Source organism: Coenobita brevimanus, chromosome 14 (genome assembly GCF_032717465.1).
Source record: "Coenobita brevimanus isolate Jiangsu-jjx chromosome 14, ASM3271746v2, whole genome shotgun sequence".
In the NCBI taxonomy this organism is placed as follows: domain Eukaryota; kingdom Metazoa; phylum Arthropoda; class Malacostraca; order Decapoda; family Coenobitidae; genus Coenobita; species Coenobita brevimanus.
In genome coordinates this window covers 35,056,234-35,075,971 of record NC_136967.1, presented here as the reverse complement: position 1 = coordinate 35,075,971, position 19,738 = coordinate 35,056,234, and the positions used below count along the sequence as shown (strand labels likewise).

The window sequence follows — 19,738 nt, the reverse complement described above, 5'->3', positions numbered from 1 at the left end:
TTCTAGTTCTTCTATATTCTTCCTTTGTTCTATTATTACCTCTCTTTTTCCAGTTGTTCCATGCAATGTCTGTCTCCTTTCTTGCTATCATATACAGTACCTTCTGTTAAACCAATCCTTTTTCCTGATTTCTTTCCCACTTACTCTTGGAACATATTTTTCCATTCCTAAATTATACAGGTCTAGAAAGATAGCCCACTTCCTCTGAATCTCTCGTTTCTCTGAATTTTCTCAAATTCGCATTTTCAATTAATTTCCTCAATCCTGTGAAGTTTGCTTTCCCAAAGTTGTATCTTCCCTGCCTATAAAGCTCATCTCTTGGCACCACATTCCCTTTTATCATCTGAAACTCAATGACCACATGATCATTTTTTCCTACTGGACACAGATAATTCAAAGATTCAATTACATCAGGTTCTTGGGTTAGCAGTAAATCTAGTCTTCCTCGCATGTCATCACCTCTGAATCTTGTCTCTTATTTGACCCACTGGGTCATTACATTATTCATTGCTATATTTTACAATATAGTGCCCCATGAATCTTCACTGCCTCCTGAGTCCCATTCCTCCCAGTTCACCTGAAATTATTAAACATTTCTTCTCTGCTACATCCCTGACTAATGCTTCTCTACTTCTCAGTACCCTAACCACTTCCTTCTCCACCGTTTCCTTACTTTGTTGTTCTATAATCTCCTTCAAATTTACACTTCCCTCCTGAATTTTCTTCCACCCTTATGTTATGCCTTTATTTCCTTAATGTGCTCATCTTGCATCCTTGACTTAGATATTAGATATTCTCTTAGTGTGTGTGTGTGTGAGTGTGTGTGTGTGTGTGTGTGTGTGTGTGTGTGTGTGTGTGTGTGTGTGTGTGTGTAATTCACCGGGTCAGTCAGGATCACTTGATGGCCGTGATCGTCAGCTTTTACCCTCCCGGAAGGGAGCTGAGAGCTCATATAGTCCGATCTAAGGGGAAGGCTGTGACTTTCACATACGCACACACCCATCCCCTTGCTCGAGGGGGACAGTAACCACCCACTTCGTCAGTGAAACTTTTCGCAACCTGAGCGAGGCGCGAACTCCCGTCTACCAGATGGCAAGCGAGAACGCTACCACTGAGCCAGCGAGCAGTGTGTGTGTGTGTGTGTGTGTGTATTTACCTAGTGGTAGGTGGTGGTGACCATCATCCACTCACTTGATGTAGTGCTGCCTACTTCTTCCTTAGGATTTATTATTCTTTTTCTGTGCCTGCCCTCCTCTCTTCCTATTTCTCCCATCTTTCCTGTCACTACTTAATGCTTTTCTTTCCGTTACAGGTGACTTTACATTGAGTGACAAGCCAAATGGTTTCCTGTAAGCCAAGAAACCATTTACAACGCTGGGTGGTAACCATATAACCAAACCATACGTGCTCCCTACGTGTCAAGTGGGTTGGTGGAGGGTTAGTGCCCCTCCCTGTAAAACAAATAACTCAGAGTCAAATGGCCACCCCATACGGGATTATGGCGTCTGGCAATAGATAGATAGATAGATATTTACCTAGTTGTGATATACAGGAAATAAGCTACGCTCGTGGGGTCCCGTCTCTGTTTCTCAATACGTCAAATTTTGCTTTAAACTCGTTTAAGTTTTTAGACTGGACGATCTCTTTGTCCAGGTTATTCCACAGGTCTATACATCTATAACAAAAACTATATTTCTTGATATCCTTCAAGCAGCTGGGATCTTCAATTTCATTCCGTGTCCTCTTGTTACTCTCTTATCCTATACAAACAGATCTTCTCTGTCAATTTTATTTACTCCCATCATGGTCCTGAACATTGTAATCATGTCACCCCTCTTTCTCCTTTCCTCTAAGGAAGGCAAATCCAGCTTTTCCAGCCTCTCTCTGTACAACAAATTTGCCAGACTGGGGACCATCTTAGTTGCTGTTCTTTGTATTCTCTCAATCTTGTTTATATCTTTCTTTTTGTGTGGGGACCACAGTACTGCTGCATATTCTAACCTGGGGCGGATCATGGCCACTATTAATTTTTTCATCATCTCCTCATCCATGTAATGAAATGCTACTCTTATGTTAGTCAGAATTTTATATGTCTCTCTAACTAACTTGTTAATATGTTTTTCAGGAGACAAACTATCCTGGACCAGCACTCCCAAGTCCCTCTCTTCTCTCACTTTTGTGATAGGTTCATTACCCATCATATAATTCAGTGATGGCCTCTTGGTACTTTTACCCATTTCCAATATTTCACACTTCTTTGCATTGAATTTCATTTCCCACTTCTGGCTCCAAGCATGTACCCTATCCAGATCCTTCTGCAGCATTTTACAGTCCTCCTCAGCCTCTACCTTCCTCAAGAGCTTTGCATTATCAGCAAACAGACTTGCATAACTGTTCACTCCCTCTACCATATCATTAACGTAAATCAGGAACATTATGGCACCAACATAGACCCCTGGGGGACTCCACTTGTTACTTCTCTTCATCCAGACATCCTGTCCTTTATTACTGTCCTCATTTGTCTGTCTCTCAAAAAGTCTCTCATCCACTCCAGGAGGTTTCCCTTCAGTCCTCCTATATGCTCTAGTTTCCACAATAGTCTCTTATGGGGTACTTTGTCAAAGGCCTTTTCCAAATCTAAATACACACAATCCACCCAACCATCTCTCTCCTGTAGCACGTCAATTGCTCTTAAGTAAAAGCTCAACAAGTTGGAAACACATGACATTCCACTTCTGAATCCAAATTGAGTATCAGCCAAAATATTCATCTCTTCCAGATATTTCATCCATCTATCTTTCAGGATTCTCTTGCACAATTTTGCAACCATGCTGGTTAGGGACACTGGTCTATAATTCAGGGGTTCTTCCTTGTTTCCTCCCTTATAAATTGGAACCACATTTGCCCTTTTCCATTCTTGAGGCACTTTCCCCTCTTCCAGAGAACACACAATTAAACTGTGAAGCTTATTCGCCAGTTGTTCTCTACTTTCCTTCAGTACTCAGTTAGAGATTCCATCTGGTCCTGGGGCTTTCCTTACATCTTGAGTTTCCAATAATTTATACACTTCCTGTACTTTCACTTTTATATCTTTCATCACTACATATCTAGTCACACGCTCACCTTCCACAAATTCACTTTCATTAGTGAAAACTGACTGGAAACGTTTTTGTTCATTATTTCACACTGCATTGCCGCATCTTTATAGACCTCTCCATCTACTTTCAGTCTGGTGATCCCTTCCTTTTGTTTCAATTTGCCATTGACAAATCTATAAAACAGTTTGGGTTCATCCTTACATTTGTCTATTATACCTTTTTCAAAGTTCCTTTCTTCCTTTCTACGTATCCTTGTATATTCATTTTTAGTTCTTTTATATTCTTCCTTTGTTCTGTTGTTACCTCTCTTCCTCCAGTTGTTCCATCCCATGTCCCTCTCTTTTTTTGCTATCAAACACCTTCTATTAAACAACTCCTTTCTCCTGTTTTCTTTCTCCCTTACTCTTAGCACATATTATTCCACTACCGAATTATAGAAGTCTAGAAAGATTTCCCACTTCCTCTGTATCTCTCCTGTTTCTCTGAATTTTCTCCAATCCACATTTTTGAAGAATTTTCTCAATCCTATAAAGTTTGCTTTCCCAAAGTTGTATCTTCCCTGCCTATAAAACTCGTCTATTGGCACCGCGATCCATATTATCATCTGGAACTCAATGACCACATGATCACTTTTCCTATAGGACAAAGATATTTCAAGGATTCTATTACATCGAGTTCTTTGGTTAGAAGTAAATCTAATCTTGCTGGCGTGTCCTCACCTTGGAATCTTGTCTCTTCTTTGACCCATTGTGTCATCACATTGTTCATTATTATATTTAACAATATAGTGCCCCACGAATCTTCACCGCCTCCCGAGTCCCACTCCTCCCAGTTCACCTCTTTACAATTAAAGTCCCCCATTAAAATTATATTGTTGCTTTTCTCAATCACTTTCTGTAAATAATTAGCCATGTCTGACAACTTCTCCTGGTGTTCGTCATTCCATGCTTTTGTCTTAGGAGGAACATATACTACTGCCATATCTCTCCCACCATTCTCTCCAGTTTCTAGTTTCATATTTATCACTTCAGCCCTTCCCTATCCCATTTCCACAGTATCTACATTTATGTTGTTCATCACTGCCATCATCACTCCACCTCCCGTTTTTTCTTTTCTGTCTCTTCTCCACAGTTTGTATTTATCATCTCCCATATGGACATCAACATCCTCTCTTAATTTGGTCTTTACCAAGCACATAACATCAGGTTCAAGAACCCTCAAGATGTCACTGATTTCCAACCTAGCCGATATTAAACCACCAACATTAGTATATGCCACTTTCACATTTTTGTTGTTGTTTTTTATACCCTCTTCTCTCCGTCAGTACCACTTCCTCAATTTCTGATCCATAACGGCCATACCACGTTGAGTACACCGCTTCCCGTCCGATCAGCGAAGTTAAGCAACGTTGGGTCTGGTTAGTACTTGGATGGGTGACCGCCTGGGAACACCAGATGCTGTTGGCATCCCTACGTGTCAAGTGGGGTTGGTGGAGGATTAGTGCCCCTCCCCGTAAAACAATTAACTCTAAGCCCTTGGCCACCCCGTTTGGGATACATGGCATCTGGCAATGAATGAATGAATGAATGAACTCTCCGATAAAACACTGTCTTCTCTTCCTCTGTTCTATGTTCGATTTTTGTCTTTGCTTCCTTTACTAACGTCTTTATTTAAGCTCTTTCTTCCTCATTTGCATCTCTCCTTATCCAAACATTTTTGAATCCCTCTTTGTCTGATAATTTCCAAGTTCTATTGATTATTTCATTTACCATTACCTGGGACTTGAACTTTACCTTCAGTGGCCTCGCCCCTCCTTCATCGTACTTTCCTAACCTAAACACTTCTTCAATCTCTCCTTGAGCTTCGTTGTTACCCTCCATAACTACTGATATTATTTCTTTAACTTTACTCAGTTCTTCTTTTTCTCTTTCTGATCTTACTGTCATACGTTTTTCTTTTACTCCTGAAATTATTCCACATTTCTTTTTCTCTGCTACATCCTTGACTAACGCTTCTCTACTTCTCAGTACCCTAACCACTTCCTTCTCCACCCTTCCCTTACTTTGTTGTTCTATAATTTCTCTCAAATTTACGTTTCCCTCCTCCTCCTCAATTTTCTTCCACCCCTTATGTTGTTCCCTGATTTCCTTAATGTGCTCATCTTGCATCCTTGACTTAGATATTAAGTATTCTCTTAGTTCTTACCTAATTGTATCTTTACAAGAATGAGTCAAGCTCGTACTGTCCCGTGTCTTAAACCATATTTATCATACATATCCTTAAATTTGTGAATTGTCTTGGCACACACTATTTCATTCGGTAGTGCATTCCATTGATCAATTGCTCTGTTTGGGAAACTGAATTTCCTTCCGTCTTTATCACCTCTCTTCTTATGCAGTTTTTTGCAGTGTCCTCTTGCTGATGCTTCTCCATATGTTAAGTAATCATTTATGTCTATTTTCTCCTTCCCTGATATGCACTTATATAGCATTATCATGTCACCTCTTTTCCTTCTCTCCTGTAGTGTTGGTAGATTCAGTTTATTTAGTCTTTCTTCATAGCTTAGGTCCCTTAGGCTTGGTATCCATCTTGTAGCGGCCCTTTGAACTTTTTCAATCTTGTCTATGTGCTTTTGGAGATGAGGACTCCAGACTATTGATGCATATTCCAGGGTTGGTCTAAGGAATGCTGTTATTATCCCTCTTAGCATGTCTTCATTTATGTATGTGAATGCTATTCTCATATTTGCAAGCAGTGTATACATGTTCCGTACCTTCTCGCTGATGTGGTCAGCCAGAGATAGTCTGGTATTGATAATCACACCTAGGTCTTTCTCTCTTTCTGATGTGTATAAGGTTTTATTTCCTAACTTATAATCCCAATCAGGTCTTTTTCCACTTTTACCAAACTTGATTACATGACACTTGTCCACATTGAATTCCATTTGCCATGTACTACTCCATTCATGAAGTTTATTTAATTCTTCTTGTAGCTCTTTACAAGAGTCTGTGTTAGTAATTCTCCTTTGTATTTTTGCATCATCTGCAAACATATTCAGATAGCTCTCATTTCCAGTGTTACTGTTTATATCATTTATATACACTAAAAACATGATTGGTGCCAGCACTGAACCCTGTGGTACTCCACTAGTCACTTCTTTCCATGATGAGTAGTTTCCTCTTAGTACTGTTCTCATTTCTCTTTTTATGAGAAAGTCTTGCATCCAACAAAACAGTTTGCCTCGAATTCCTCCTTGATGGTACAGTTTCCATAAAAGTCTTTGGTGTGGTACTGTGTCAAAAGCTTTCTTGAAATCTAAATAGATACTGTCCACTCATCCTTCCCTTTCCTGTATTGTGTTTGTTACTCTGTCATAGTAGCTCAACAGATTAGTAACACATGATGTTCCTTTTATGAAACCAAACTGTCTTTCTGTTATCATACTGTGTTCTTCTAGATGATTTACCCAAGCTTTTCTTATAAGTTTTTCTAATACCTTGCTTTCAACACTGGTCAGTGATACTGGTCGGTAGTTGAGTGGATTTTGTCTATTTCCTTTCTTTAATAAGGGGACAATATTTGCTTTTTTCCAAATATCAGGTAGTTTACCTTGACTCAAGGATTTCTTGAAAATTAAAAATAATGGTTTACTTAACTCCTTTGCATATTCTCATAGTGCCCAACATGAAATTTCATCAGGACCACTTGCTTTTCCTCTGTCTAATTTACTTAACTCCTCCTGTATTACTTTTTCTGCTATTTGTATATCTGGTAGTATGTGTGGACATGCATGTTCCACACAGTCCCTCTCAAAATTTTTATCTTCTGTAAAAACTAATAGGAAATTCTTATTTAGTGCTTCACAAATATCTTTCTCTTGTGTATAAGTGATTCCCTCGTCCGTAATGGATTGTATTATATCTTTTACTTTGGTTTTGCTTCTGACATAGCTGTAAAATCACTACTTTTATTTATTATATCCTCCTCAAACTGTTTTTGGGCTTCCCTCCTTATTCTTGTATAATCGTTTCTTGCCTGTTTGTAATTGTTATACGCCCTTTCACCTATTATGTCTTCTGAATCTCTTCCACAACAAATCTCTTCTTTCTTTTGATTTTTTACATTCTGTATTAAACCATTTCTGTATTTTCTTATCTGCTTCTTTGTGCTGTGGGATGTACATCTGGACTCCTATTTCATAAAATTCACAGAATTTTTTATATACAGCATTTAAATCTTGTCCTCTAAGCTCATTTTCCCAATCAACTTCTAAGAAATACTTCTTTAGGTCTTGATAATTTCCCTTTTTATAGTTTAGGCTCTTTTTGTAACTGTCATTGCTGTTTACTATGTCATATGCTATCCTGAAGTTATAATTTAGTACTGCATGATCGCTTTTGCCGGGTGGAGGGTGATATATTAAACTGTCAATATCATTTTCTTGCCTAGTAAATATTAGATCTAGCACTGAAGGTACATCAAGTCCTCTTTTTCTGGTGGTTTCCCTCACATGTTGCGTTAGGAAGAACTCTTGTACGAGATCCAGGAGCTTTTGGTCCCAACAGCTTTCTTGGCTAATTATATCTTGAGTATTCCAATTTATATTTGTATTGAAATCCCCAGTTAGTATAATTCTTTTTTATTTCTCTTCCATTTTATGTAGTAATGATCTTAAACTCTGACTTGTACTCTCTGCCAGGTCCTCATATTCATCTCTTTCCCATGTGTTTGATCTGGGTGGCATGTACAAATTGGCTACAATTACTTTACCTTCAGATGTGTTGATCTCTACTGCAATCAGTTCTACTTATGATGGTACATCTAGTTTTATTTCATTGACTTTTAGATTTTTCTTAGTTAATATTATAATTCCTCCTCCTTTTTTTAAATTTCTGTCTCTTCTCCATATATTGTATTCCTCTAAGTTTAGTATGTCATTGGATATCCTTGGTGTTAATTTTGTTTCAGTTAGGCATATTATTTGTGGTTCACTTTCTCTGACATAATCATTCATCTCTAGTAATTTAGATACCATTCCATCCACATTTGAGTACATCAACTTTATCATCTTGTTTATATACTTGTCATGACATGGTTCTACTACCTTCCTCCTTTTTATTCCATCCTGTTTGTGTACCACTTTCGTACCTGCAATCATATTACTTTGTAAAAAAATTTCTTCTTCTCCTCTTCTGATCTTCCCACATTTTTTGTTTTTGCTTCCTCCCTTTTCTCTTTCAGTAATTCCAGTTCCTCTTGTGTTAGGCATCTTTTTATCCATACATTTTTGAACTCCTCTTTTTCCATAAGATTCTTTGCATTTTTTAGGATCTCTTCCACAGTGTTTACACTCTGGAAAGTCACCTTTAGAGGTCTTGTCTTGCTTTTCTCATATTTCCCTAACCTTTTGTGATCCTCTATGTCTTTACTAAAGATTTCTTCTGATACTTCTTTCAGTAAGCTCATTACATTTGCCATCTCCTTTTTGTCTCTTGTGATCTTGTTTTTTACTTCTTCCTCTTCTATACCAGTGATTACTATAGATTTGTTTATATCTACTGAATCTCTGACTAACTTTGGATTGTTTTGGATTATTCTTTTCACCTCCTTTTTAATGCTTTTTTCCTCCACCCTTGTTTCTAAGTCTTTCTTTACTTTCACCATTTCAGCATACATGGTTTCCACATCATTTTTGTAGCTTTGCACAGCTTCATTCACCTGTGTTATCTTTTCCTCAATATCACTGCTCTGTTCAATAAGACTGCTTAATTGCCTAATTGTCTCTGTGTCATTTTTGAACTCTTCCATAACACTCTCGTGATTGACTACCGTACTTGCCATTTCGCTCATTTTCTTCCTAAGTGTACTCAATTCCACTGTTAGTTCACTGATGGTTGTGTCTTTCTTATTGGCCTCCCTTCCTAGTTTTTCTATTTCTTCCTTTTGCAAGTGCATCTGCTTCTTTATTTCATCAATTTCATTTTTGAAAGCCATTTCTAGTTTGTGTACACGTTCAACCAGTCTATTGTGAGTCTCCACTTCAACCAGTTCGTGGTAGAAATCATCATTTTGCTTTTTACCTTTATCCCTTTTCTTTTCCAAATTTGCTTTACTAAAGTATGTATCCATTTTGCAATACTAAATGAACAGAGTATGTACTTACAGAGTATGTACACTTTCCCTGTGTTGTTGTAGTCTAAACAAACCTCAGATGACTCAGCATATTCTTTCATCTTGGTTCTTTTTCCTGTTTGAACAAGTCTTGTTTAAACTTATTATTTTTTTTCTTTTAATAATGAAAAATCATTTAGTCTAACCTGGTACAAAGCTTGACTCATACAAAGATACTAATTTAGGTAATGCCACTGGCCGTGTTGGTTCGGTACGGAGCGCCAATGTCACATGTCCGCCTCGATTGAATCCCTGTGTGTGTGTGTGTGTGTGTGTGTGTGTGTGTGTGTACTGGAAAACTGGACAATTAAAAATGGACTCAGATGTTTTTTTTTTTTTAATGCAAAAAATGGAATATTTATTTAGTGAAAATCTGGTTACTGAACATTCAGACACCAGGGGTTGCTGTATGTTATCATAACAAGCTGGTTATAACTGTTTTTTAGGTAATTTGCTTACAAACTGTATGGCACATACCCTGTTTTCTACCTCAATCAAAACACACACTACAGCTAAAATTATGAAAGTACAGGCAAATCCTGATTTACGACACCCTACATGCGATACCCCGGAGTAGTGATGGGGGTAGAAATATCACCCTACCCCACCTAACGATGACTAAGCCCCAGTTTAATGATGGTTTCTCCGAAGTTTCGTCCAGGAGTGATGGGCCAGAAGTTTGAATCATGCTCGTTTCCACGGCCAGCTGAGCCCTCTCGCCTGCCAGGATGTGTAGAAATGCTTGCACAGCCCCAGCACCCATCACTTACCCAGCGCGCAACCATATAGTTCCTCTCGCACTGGCCATCTCTGAGTGAGGAACTCTCTTATGCCTGCCTACTTCGCATCATGTTGCATCACCAACATTACACAAGCCACTATCATAATGCATCATTACTGTGTCCCTGCAGTGCCGTGAGTGGGGAAGTGATCCTAATAATGTGTGGAGTGTGATTGTGTGTGAATTTTGGCCTAAATAAGTGTGACTATGGTAAGGGCGTTGAAGGTGGTGGGGCTAGTGGTGGTAGTGGTGACCCTAGTTGGGGAGGTAAGTGGCCTGCTACTGTTGGTGCTGGTGATGTTCCTGTGAAAAGCGCTCGTAGAACTGTCTCTTGAAGTGAAGTTAAATAGTCTTAAGTGTCACAACAAAGGTGAGGGCGCATGTGCCAATGCCTCGGATCTCTACCTGGCCCAATCAACTGTCTCCACCACTGTCAAGGTGGGGGAGGTTGCTACCTTCACCGTCCCCTGTCTCACCAGCCACAGAAGGCCTGCAATGGAGGAGCTGGAGCAGATCCTCCGCATGTGGGTGGAGGACCAGAACAGGAGGAAGGAGCCCATGAGTCAGGCAATCATTTGCACGAAGGCCCTCTCCCTGTGGGATGAAATAAAGGTGAACGCAGTCTTGATGCTAGTGAAACCTTTAACGGTAGCCATGGGTGGTACGACCACTTGAAGAGGCAGGCAAGACTCTAGAAGATCAAAATGTCTGGTGAGATGGCGAGTGTGGATGCTGTGGGGACAGCAGTGTTCCCTGAAGAACATAAGTGCATCATCATGGAGGGTGGCTACAGAGTGAAATAGGTTTTGAATTTTGACAAGACTGGGCTCTTATAGAATATAATGTCCTCAAAGCCATATCTTGCAATAGAGGAAAAGTCTGTGTCGGGGTTCAAGGCCTTGAAAGCATACACAGCTGCTGGGGGTCAATGCCGAGAGTGATTTTAAGTTAAAGACGCTCCTTGTCTACCACTCCGAAAACCCGAGGGCTCTGGGGGGTATGTTGAGGAGAATTTAGGGGTGATTTGGAAGTCAAACAAGAAGGCCTGGCTGAATTCCGATATCTGTTCAACCAATTTCCACTCTTACCTCTCTTGTGTTCTCAAGAAGTATGCCTCAAGGGAGAACATGGCAAACAGATTCTCGTGGTGGTGGACAATGCGCCTAACCACCCTCCTGTGATGGAGGACTGGGAAGAAGTGGTGTTTCTGTCCCCCAGCACCACATCATTGTTGAAGCCCATGGAACAGGGGGTGATCGCAACATTCAAGGCGTACTACCTCCGCCACACCATGCAGTAGTTGGTGAGGGCGTGTTACATCGACAACAGGACGATGGTACAGTCCTTCTGGAAAGGGTATAATATACGCCACGCCACTGAGAACATCACGGCTGCATGCAGAGAAGTAAGTCAGGCCACCACAATCAGTGTGTGGCAGCAAACTGTGGCTGGAGAGCATTCACTCCCTCACCGGCTTCCCCGCAGGCATGCGAGCACCACCAGTAGTACAGGTGCAGCAGGACATTATGCAACTGTCGCACGAGGCGGGCTTCGGGAAGGTCAATGAGCAACATGTGGAGGAGGTGCTGGAAAGCCACAGGGAGGAGCTCAGCAATGAAGAGCTCCTCAATATAGAGATTCAGCAGAAGCATCAGGAGGCACACGAGGAGGAGGAGGAGGAGGTCATCCCTGAGGTGCGACCCCTTATTATGAATATTTTGAAGGGGATAGTGACTAAGGTTGACATGGTCATCATACTTATGCACACTAATGACCCTCTTCCAGAACGAAGCAGGGACGCATCTGATCAGCTGGAGGAGGTGATGAAGGTGCACAGGGCAATGCTGGAGGAAAGGAAGAGGGTGGCCAGGCAGACTACCATCACTGCCTTCTTCAAACAGGCCCCCACCACACCACTGACCCACAGAGGATCTCCCCAGTCTTCAACCAGCAGAGCATTTCCTCAGCATTGACCAGCAGAGAAACACCGGGGGCCTTCTCCCACCAAGGACGTGCTTGGCCCCTAGTGCTGGACCACACCTCAAGCCAATCCTCGTTTCCCGTGTCACCTGAGTCGCCACTGCATCCTCAGCCACTCCATCGCCACCTTCCTCACCCCAGCCTCGATCTCCGACACACTTCAGCCATTGCCTCTGTCTCCCTCACCATGAAGTGAGCCACCGCATCTGTCTCCCTCGCCACCTCGACAGTCATCACAGCTGTCACCTTCCCCACCTCGTCTGTCATCGCATCACACCCCATCACCAACTCCTGTGTCACTGCATTGCACCCCACCACCAACCCCAGAGCCAGCACATCAGTCTGCAGCTTCCATCCCCCAAACTTGCCAGGCTTCCCCACCCCAACCCTCCCCCAGAGATGGGGTTTGAGGGCTTTGAGGAGGATGTGTGTTAGGGAGCACCACATGTCCCCTAGCCTCAGGGGGGATAAAAAGGATGATGACCAGGAGCAGACATGGACTTACAAGAAGTAAGTGATGAGAGGTGTTTGACATTTTCCGACCTACTTTTTATGGTTTTCAGATTTTACTATTTGGCTTTAGTGAGTTGGTGTTAGGCTTAGGTTAGCTTCTTTTACAGTAGTTAGTTCATTTAGATTGACTTTAAATTTTTTTTTGGACTCATTTGGGTGGGTTTGGTCGGGGGGGAAACCCAAGGCTCAAAAATCCATCCCTATACATGTTAAATCGTCCTCGATTTGTGATACCCTGCCTAGCGATAGGTTTTTACTGAACCAATTGCATCAATAAACTGGAGTTTGCCTGTATCTTGTGCCTGTAGGTTGTGGCCAAGTGGGAGGCCAAGAGGCCAAACCCTGAGTGCCTGGTGAAGGTATGGAGCCACAGACCTGAAAGTGTTATGATGATGATGATGATGATGATCAGGTTGATGGATGTACATTTGGGGACAAAAGTTTCACTAATAAGGCCACTTTTCTCTAACTGCCAATATTTCCAGGCTGTGTGTGGCCTGTTAGATTTCTCTGGCCATTTTCCTCGACTAGCTATTATTCTTATGGTGGGAGAGGCTTGGTATGCTTCTCTGGTCATAGATGATTCTTTATGATGTATCAGAGAAGAAAATGACAGATATGTTCTAAGAGAGATGTACATACAGATGAATGCACAGTCAACCTTTGTCCAATACAGGTCAACTTTTGTCCCTGACTGTACCTGCAATACAAAACATGCAGCACTGAATGATGATGACAGTGATGGTAATAACATTAATCATGATCATAATGGTGGCTGAACAGGGAGCTGCAGACAGAGGCATTAATGAACAGTACAGAGCCTTCAAGAACAATTTCTTGAGAGTTACTAATGTAACATGCAGTTGGACAAGAGGACCACCAAGACATAAAGTAACTTGGTGGTGGGATGAGGGTGTAGAAGCTGCAGCTAAGGAGAAAAGATGGCTTTTCCGGGAATGGAAGAAGTGTGGTAGCAAAGTGGAATATTTGGCTGCAAAGCGTAGGGCTAGAAGAGAGGTATACAGGGCAAAGTCCGAGTCACAGAGACTATTACTTCTATCTATCTATCTATCTATCTATAGCCCGACGCCCTAATCCCGCAAAGGGTGGCCGCAGACAAAACGCCTCCAAGTCACTCTGTCACCCACCATTTGACTCCCCTCCCCCGCAACTCACCCCCCCCCTCCCTCATATACCTCTCAACTCAATCCCTCCACCTCATCCTCGGTCTACCCCTCCCTCTCCCTCCCTCCCTCCACCTCACCTACATACACCCTCTTAGTCAGTCTTTCATTCTCCATCCTCTCCACATGTCCAAACCACCTCAGTGTATTTCTCCTAATCTTTTCAACCACATCCACATCTACCCCACAACATTCCTTTACTTCTTCATTCGTCAACCTGTCCCTCCACGTCACTCCACATGCTCCTCTCAAGTAACTCATTTCCACTGCTCTCACTCGACTTGTTCCCCTCTTGCAAGGTCCACGCCTCACTTCCATACGTCAGGGTAGGGATCACAATACCATCATGCAGTGACTTCTTAACTTCCATACTCACCTCCCTATTTCTCATCACTGCTTTCAGTGTACGCTGTACCAACAACCTTTCTTCCCTGCTGTACCCTTTCACGTACTTCATCCCCCAAAGTTCCATCCTTACTCATCACACTACCCAAGTACTTGAATGCACTCACATTCTCCATATCCATGGGGAAAGGAAAAATATGATATTTAGGGTGGCAGGTCAAGTGAAGAGGGATAATCGGGATATTATAGGTGAGCAGTGTGTGAAGAATGATGAAGGAAAGGTAGTGGTGAACAGTGAGGAAATTAAAGATACATGGAGAGAGCATTATAACCGGTTGTTGAATGAGGAGTTTGACTGGGACAGGGAAGGTTTGGAGCCAGCAGATCCAGTGTCTGGCCCTTGGCCTTTGAATGATAGTGAGTGAGGCAATAGGCAGGATGAGGGTGGGGAAGGCAGCAGGTGTGACTGGGTTGACTGCCGAAATGTTGAAGGCCTCAGGCAATATAGGGGTGAGTTTAGTCACTGACCTGATAAATAGGATTACTTATGAGTGTGTTGTGCCAGATGATTGGCTGAAGAGCGTAATTGTAAATGTGTATAAAGGGAAGGGTGATGCCCTGGAAAGAGGAAATTATAGGGGTATAAAGCTTTTAGATCAGATAATGAAGTTAATGGAGAGAGTTTTAGAAGGTATGATTAAAGAAAGAGTGAATATTGATGAGATGCAGGTTGGGTTTATGCCAGGTAGGGGGACCACTGATGCTATATTCATTGTTCGACAGCTTCAGGAAAAATATATCGGTAGCATAAGGGATCTGTATTTTGTTTTTGTTGATTTGGAAAAGGCCTTTGACAGAGTCCCTAGAGAGGTGGTGAAGTGGGCAATGAGAAAGCTTGGCTTGCAGGAGTGGCTGGTTAGGGTGGTAATGGCTATGTATATGGGTGCTCACACCCAGGTATGAGTGAATGGAGATTTGAGTGATGAGTTTTCCGTGAATGTTGGTGTGCATCAGGGGTCAGTCTTAAGTCCCATGTTGTTTATCATGGTACTTGAAGCCCTTTCACGTGACTTTAGAAACGGACTCCCATGGGAGTTGTTGTATGCTGATGATTTGGTGTTGATTGCAGAAAACGAAAGGGAGGTGGAGGAAAGGTTTGGGAAGTGGAGAGATGGTATGGGGCACAATGGTTTAAGGGTAAATGCAGATAAAACAAAAGTGATGATATCTAGGGTTGGTGGCGGTACTGTCAAAGATGAGGGAGAGTGGCCATGTGCAGTTTGCCACAAGGGCATGGGAAGTAATTCCAGCTTGTGTGGTGTGTGTGATAAATTGGTGCATAAGAGATGTAGTGGGATCAGAGGTAGACTGCAAGATAATGCTGATTTTATGTGTACGGCGTGTCGGGGTGAGCAGGTGGAGATTGTCAGACGTGAAAGGATTGAACTTGCTGGTGAATCTCTTGAGTGTGGAAGAGTTTTGTTATTTGGGAGACATGTTGTGTGCTGGAGGTGGGGCTGGAGCTAGCTCTGTGGCTAGGGTGAGAAGTGGTTGGAAGAAGTTCAGGGAGCTCTTGCCTCTCCTGACACTGAGAGGATTCTCCCTACGTGCTAAGGGGTCTTTGTATGCAGCATGTGTTAGGAGTGTAATGCTGTATGGTAGTGAGACCTGGGCAGTGAAGGAGGAAGATATTCGCCGGCTCAGACGTACAGAAATGACAATGATTACGTGGATGTGCAGTGCGTCCCTGCGTCCAAGGCCTGGAGGGGCTGGGTTTACGATGGAAGAGTTGAGAGGTAGGATGGGACTGGAGTGTATTGGTGTTGTGATGAGGAGCGGTAGATTGAGATGGTTTGGACATGTGGAGAGGATGGGGGATGATAATTGGGTGAGAAAGGTGGGAAGTGTTAATATTGGGGGTGGGGTTATGAGGGGTAGACCGAGAAAGACATGGGACGAGGTCATTAAGTGTGACCTCAGGGTTAAGGGACTCAACAGGGAGGTTGCAATGGATCGTGCAGCATGGAGAGCCACCATTAGGTGACCAAGGCCGACACATGCAAGCATGTTGGAGCCTTTAAAAATGAAAAAACGAAAAAAATAATGATAATGAAAACAACTTACCCACAGTCTGGAGTACATGGTGAAGGGAACTGCTTGTTGAAGCAAGCTCATTCAGTACGAACGATAATAAGGATGGTAAACGACCCAATCTGCCTTCTTTAACTAACTGAGGATACACCTGGAAATAAACAACAACAATAATAATAATAATAATAATAATAATAATAATATAATCTGGTCTTTTGTCTCTCAAAAATACCAGTTTTTCCACTGGGAATTCACTAGCACTCGACTCACATATACATTTTTTTTACAATTACAAGAATTGTGACATCTCTTATATACAATACAAAAATCATCAATAATTTAAAAAAAAAAGTGTGAAAGTGGTAATCATTAGATCCCATAATCATCTGTTACAGTACCTCTCTCCATGTCTTAGCATTCTGAAAAGAGAAAGGCTTTCAACTGTCTCTAAAAAGGATTCAACAGAAGAAAGTTGTCTCATGAGCAATGGCAATCTGTTATGTAACCTAGGAGCTCTATGAAAAAGAACGATCAGAGAAAGATGACTGGTGAATGGCTCCAGGCTCGTCAAGATGCATGGAATCATCTTCACTACATAACATCACCCATGGGCGTGCCAATGAGAATTTCAACAATTCAGTAAGATACTTCAGTTCATGAAACTTAAGAACCTTAAACGTAATAAGACACAGTTCAAATTAAATTCTAGCCTTTACTGGTAACCAATGCAGCTCAATTAGGAACGGGTTAGCCAAGGTTCTCGGAGGGAGACCAAAGATATGCTTTGTTGTCCTGTTCAACACAGACTGAACTTTTGTCAGTAGCTTATTATTTGGAAGACCAATTCACAGTGAATTACAGACAAACCCTAATTTACGATACCCTAGATGCGATACCCCAGAAAAGTGTTGGGGGTAGAAATACCACCCTACCCTGCTTATCATGGGCCTACACCTGGTTTGGCAATGGGTTATGATTTATTTTTTAATGATATTGATGATGGTTCATACTTAAATTTTGTGTTCAGGTTGATTTATAAACTGTTTTTAGACTCAGATTAATGTGTTTTAGTCACAGGTGGAGTTAACAGTGTTATTTGGGGTACAGACTCTCGCGCATCAGACAAGGTACAAAATAGTGTGGACAACTAGGCGACTCAACAAAGAATATTTTGTGTTTGACCACAGAACTGTCATCTTACCTATCATGGAATACATAATAATAATTTTAAATAAATATTCATAATTATGAAAGCCTTAGAGAGTAAATATTTCTTGCACTGATGAAAACTGTGACCGATAAATCATGTGTTTACATTAGGGCTGTTCAAGACAAAATGCTTTGGAAATAAAAATGAATTTCTAAACAAATGTTGGAAGATATGAGAGAAGAAAATAAAGATCAGCAACCAGAACAGTAGCTAAAGCAACCAGTGTTGCCAACACCCCAAAACCTCTTTATCCAACACAGAAACTGAAATTACTCTACATTTCCCATCATCATCCTATGGCTCAGAAAATACTAACATCTATCTATCTATCTATAGCCCGATGCCCTAATCCCGCAAAGGGTGGCCGCAGACAAAACGCCTCCAAGTCGCTCTGTCACCCACCATCTGACTACCCTCCTCCCAACTCATCCCCCCCTCCTTCATATACCTCTCTACTCCATCCCTCCACCTCATCCTCGGTCTACCCCTCCCTCTCCCTCCCTCCACCTCACCTACATACACCCTCTTAGTCAGTCTTTCATTCTCCATTCTCTTCACATGTCCAAACCACCTCAGTGTATTTCTCCTAATCTTCTCAACCACATCCACATCCACCCCACAACGTTCCATCACTTCTTCATTCGTCAACCTGTCCCTCCATGTCACTTCACATGCTCCTCTCAAGTAACTCATTTCCACTGCTCTCACTCTTGACTTGTTCCCCTCTTGCAAGGTCCACATCTCGCTTCCATACGTCAGGGTAGGGATCACAATACTATCATGCAGTGACTTCTTAACTTCCATACTCACCTCCCTATTTCTCATCACTGCTTTCAGTGTACCAACAACCTTCCTTCCCTGCTGTACCCATTCACACACTTCATCCTCCGAAGTTCCATCCTTACTCATCACACTACCCAAGTACTTGAATGCACTCACATTCTCCATATCCACACCATCCAACCTCACTGCGCACTCTGTGACTTCATCCCTCTCAAACACCATAACTTTACTTTTGTTTACATTAACTTTCAGATTCCTCCTCCTACACACTGTCCCAAATTCACCAAACCTTGCAACTCCCATTCATCTTCACTCAACAATACTGTATCATCAGCAAACAGCAACACCGGAATCTTCCAAATTTCATCCTCATTCATTACAGCCACCCCCACATCCACTGCCCTACCTTGCACCTCCTTTACAACCCCATCCATGTATATATTAAACAGCCATGGAGACATTACACACCCCTGTTTCAGTCCCACATTGAGATCAAAGAGCTCACTCAGCTCACCATCCACTCGCACCGTAGCCCTAGCTCCTTCGTACATACTCTTCACAGCACTCAACAATTTCCCCTCCACTCCATATATTCTTAATACCTTCCACATACCTTGCCTATCTATTCTGTCATAAGCTTTCTCCAAGTCCGTGAAGGCAGCATACACTTTCCTTCCCTTCTCTAGATACTTCTTCACTAAACATCTTAGAACAAATATCTGATCTACACACCCTTTTCCCTTCCTAAATCCCCCATGTTCTTCTCCAACTAGCTCCTCTGTCATATGCCTAACCCTATCAATGAGTATTCTACCATATATTTTACCAGTCACACTAAGAAGGCAAATACCCCTATGGTTACCACATACTTCTCTCTCCCCTTTTCCTTTGTATAAAGGAACAATTATACCTGATTTCCAGTCCTCTGGAACCCTTCCCTCTTCCCAAACCATTCTACACAACTTCCATATCCACTCCACAACAATCTCACCCCAATACCTAAGCATTTCACCACACACTCCATCAATTCCTGGGGTCTTTCTCAACCTAATCTTCTTCATCGCTTCCACTACTTCCGACCTACTGATCTCTTCCTCCCTCTTCTCATCTCTTCTTCTCCCAGCCATTCCCCAAACACTTATACTTGCACTGCTCTCACTCTCTACATTCAACAAATCCTCAAAGTGCTCCTTCCATCTCCTCAATTTCTCTCTCTTCTCCACCAACAATCTAATATTCCTATCTTTCACTCCTCTACTATTTCCCCTTTCACACTGCCTTACTTTCTTTACCTCCTTCCAAAACAATTTCTTACTCTCCCTCCATTTCACACTCAGATTCCTCCCAAACTCTTCATCCACTTTCTTCTTACTCTCCTTCACCAGTCTCTTAACCTCCCTTCTCCTGCTCACATATACCTCTCTCTTCTCTCTCTCATCTTCTCCCCTACCTCTACTCACTAACCATTCACTATATGCCTTCTTCTTTTGTTCCACAGCTCGTTTCACCTCATCATTCCACCATGCTGTCCCTTGCACACCCTTGCATCTCCTCCTCACTCCACATGCTAGTTGGTATTGTT

At 42.0% G+C, this 19,738-nt stretch overlaps 1 non-coding gene across 1 annotated transcript; it reads left to right on the top strand.

Moving 5' to 3' along the window:
- The first annotated feature begins 4,445 nt into the window (after positions 1-4,445).
- On the top strand, positions 4,446-4,564 carry LOC145390514 (5S ribosomal RNA). The gene has a single exon (XR_013895662.1). It is a non-coding gene; the product is annotated as a 5S ribosomal RNA (ribosomal RNA).
- Positions 4,565-19,738: the final 15,174 nt, after the last annotated feature.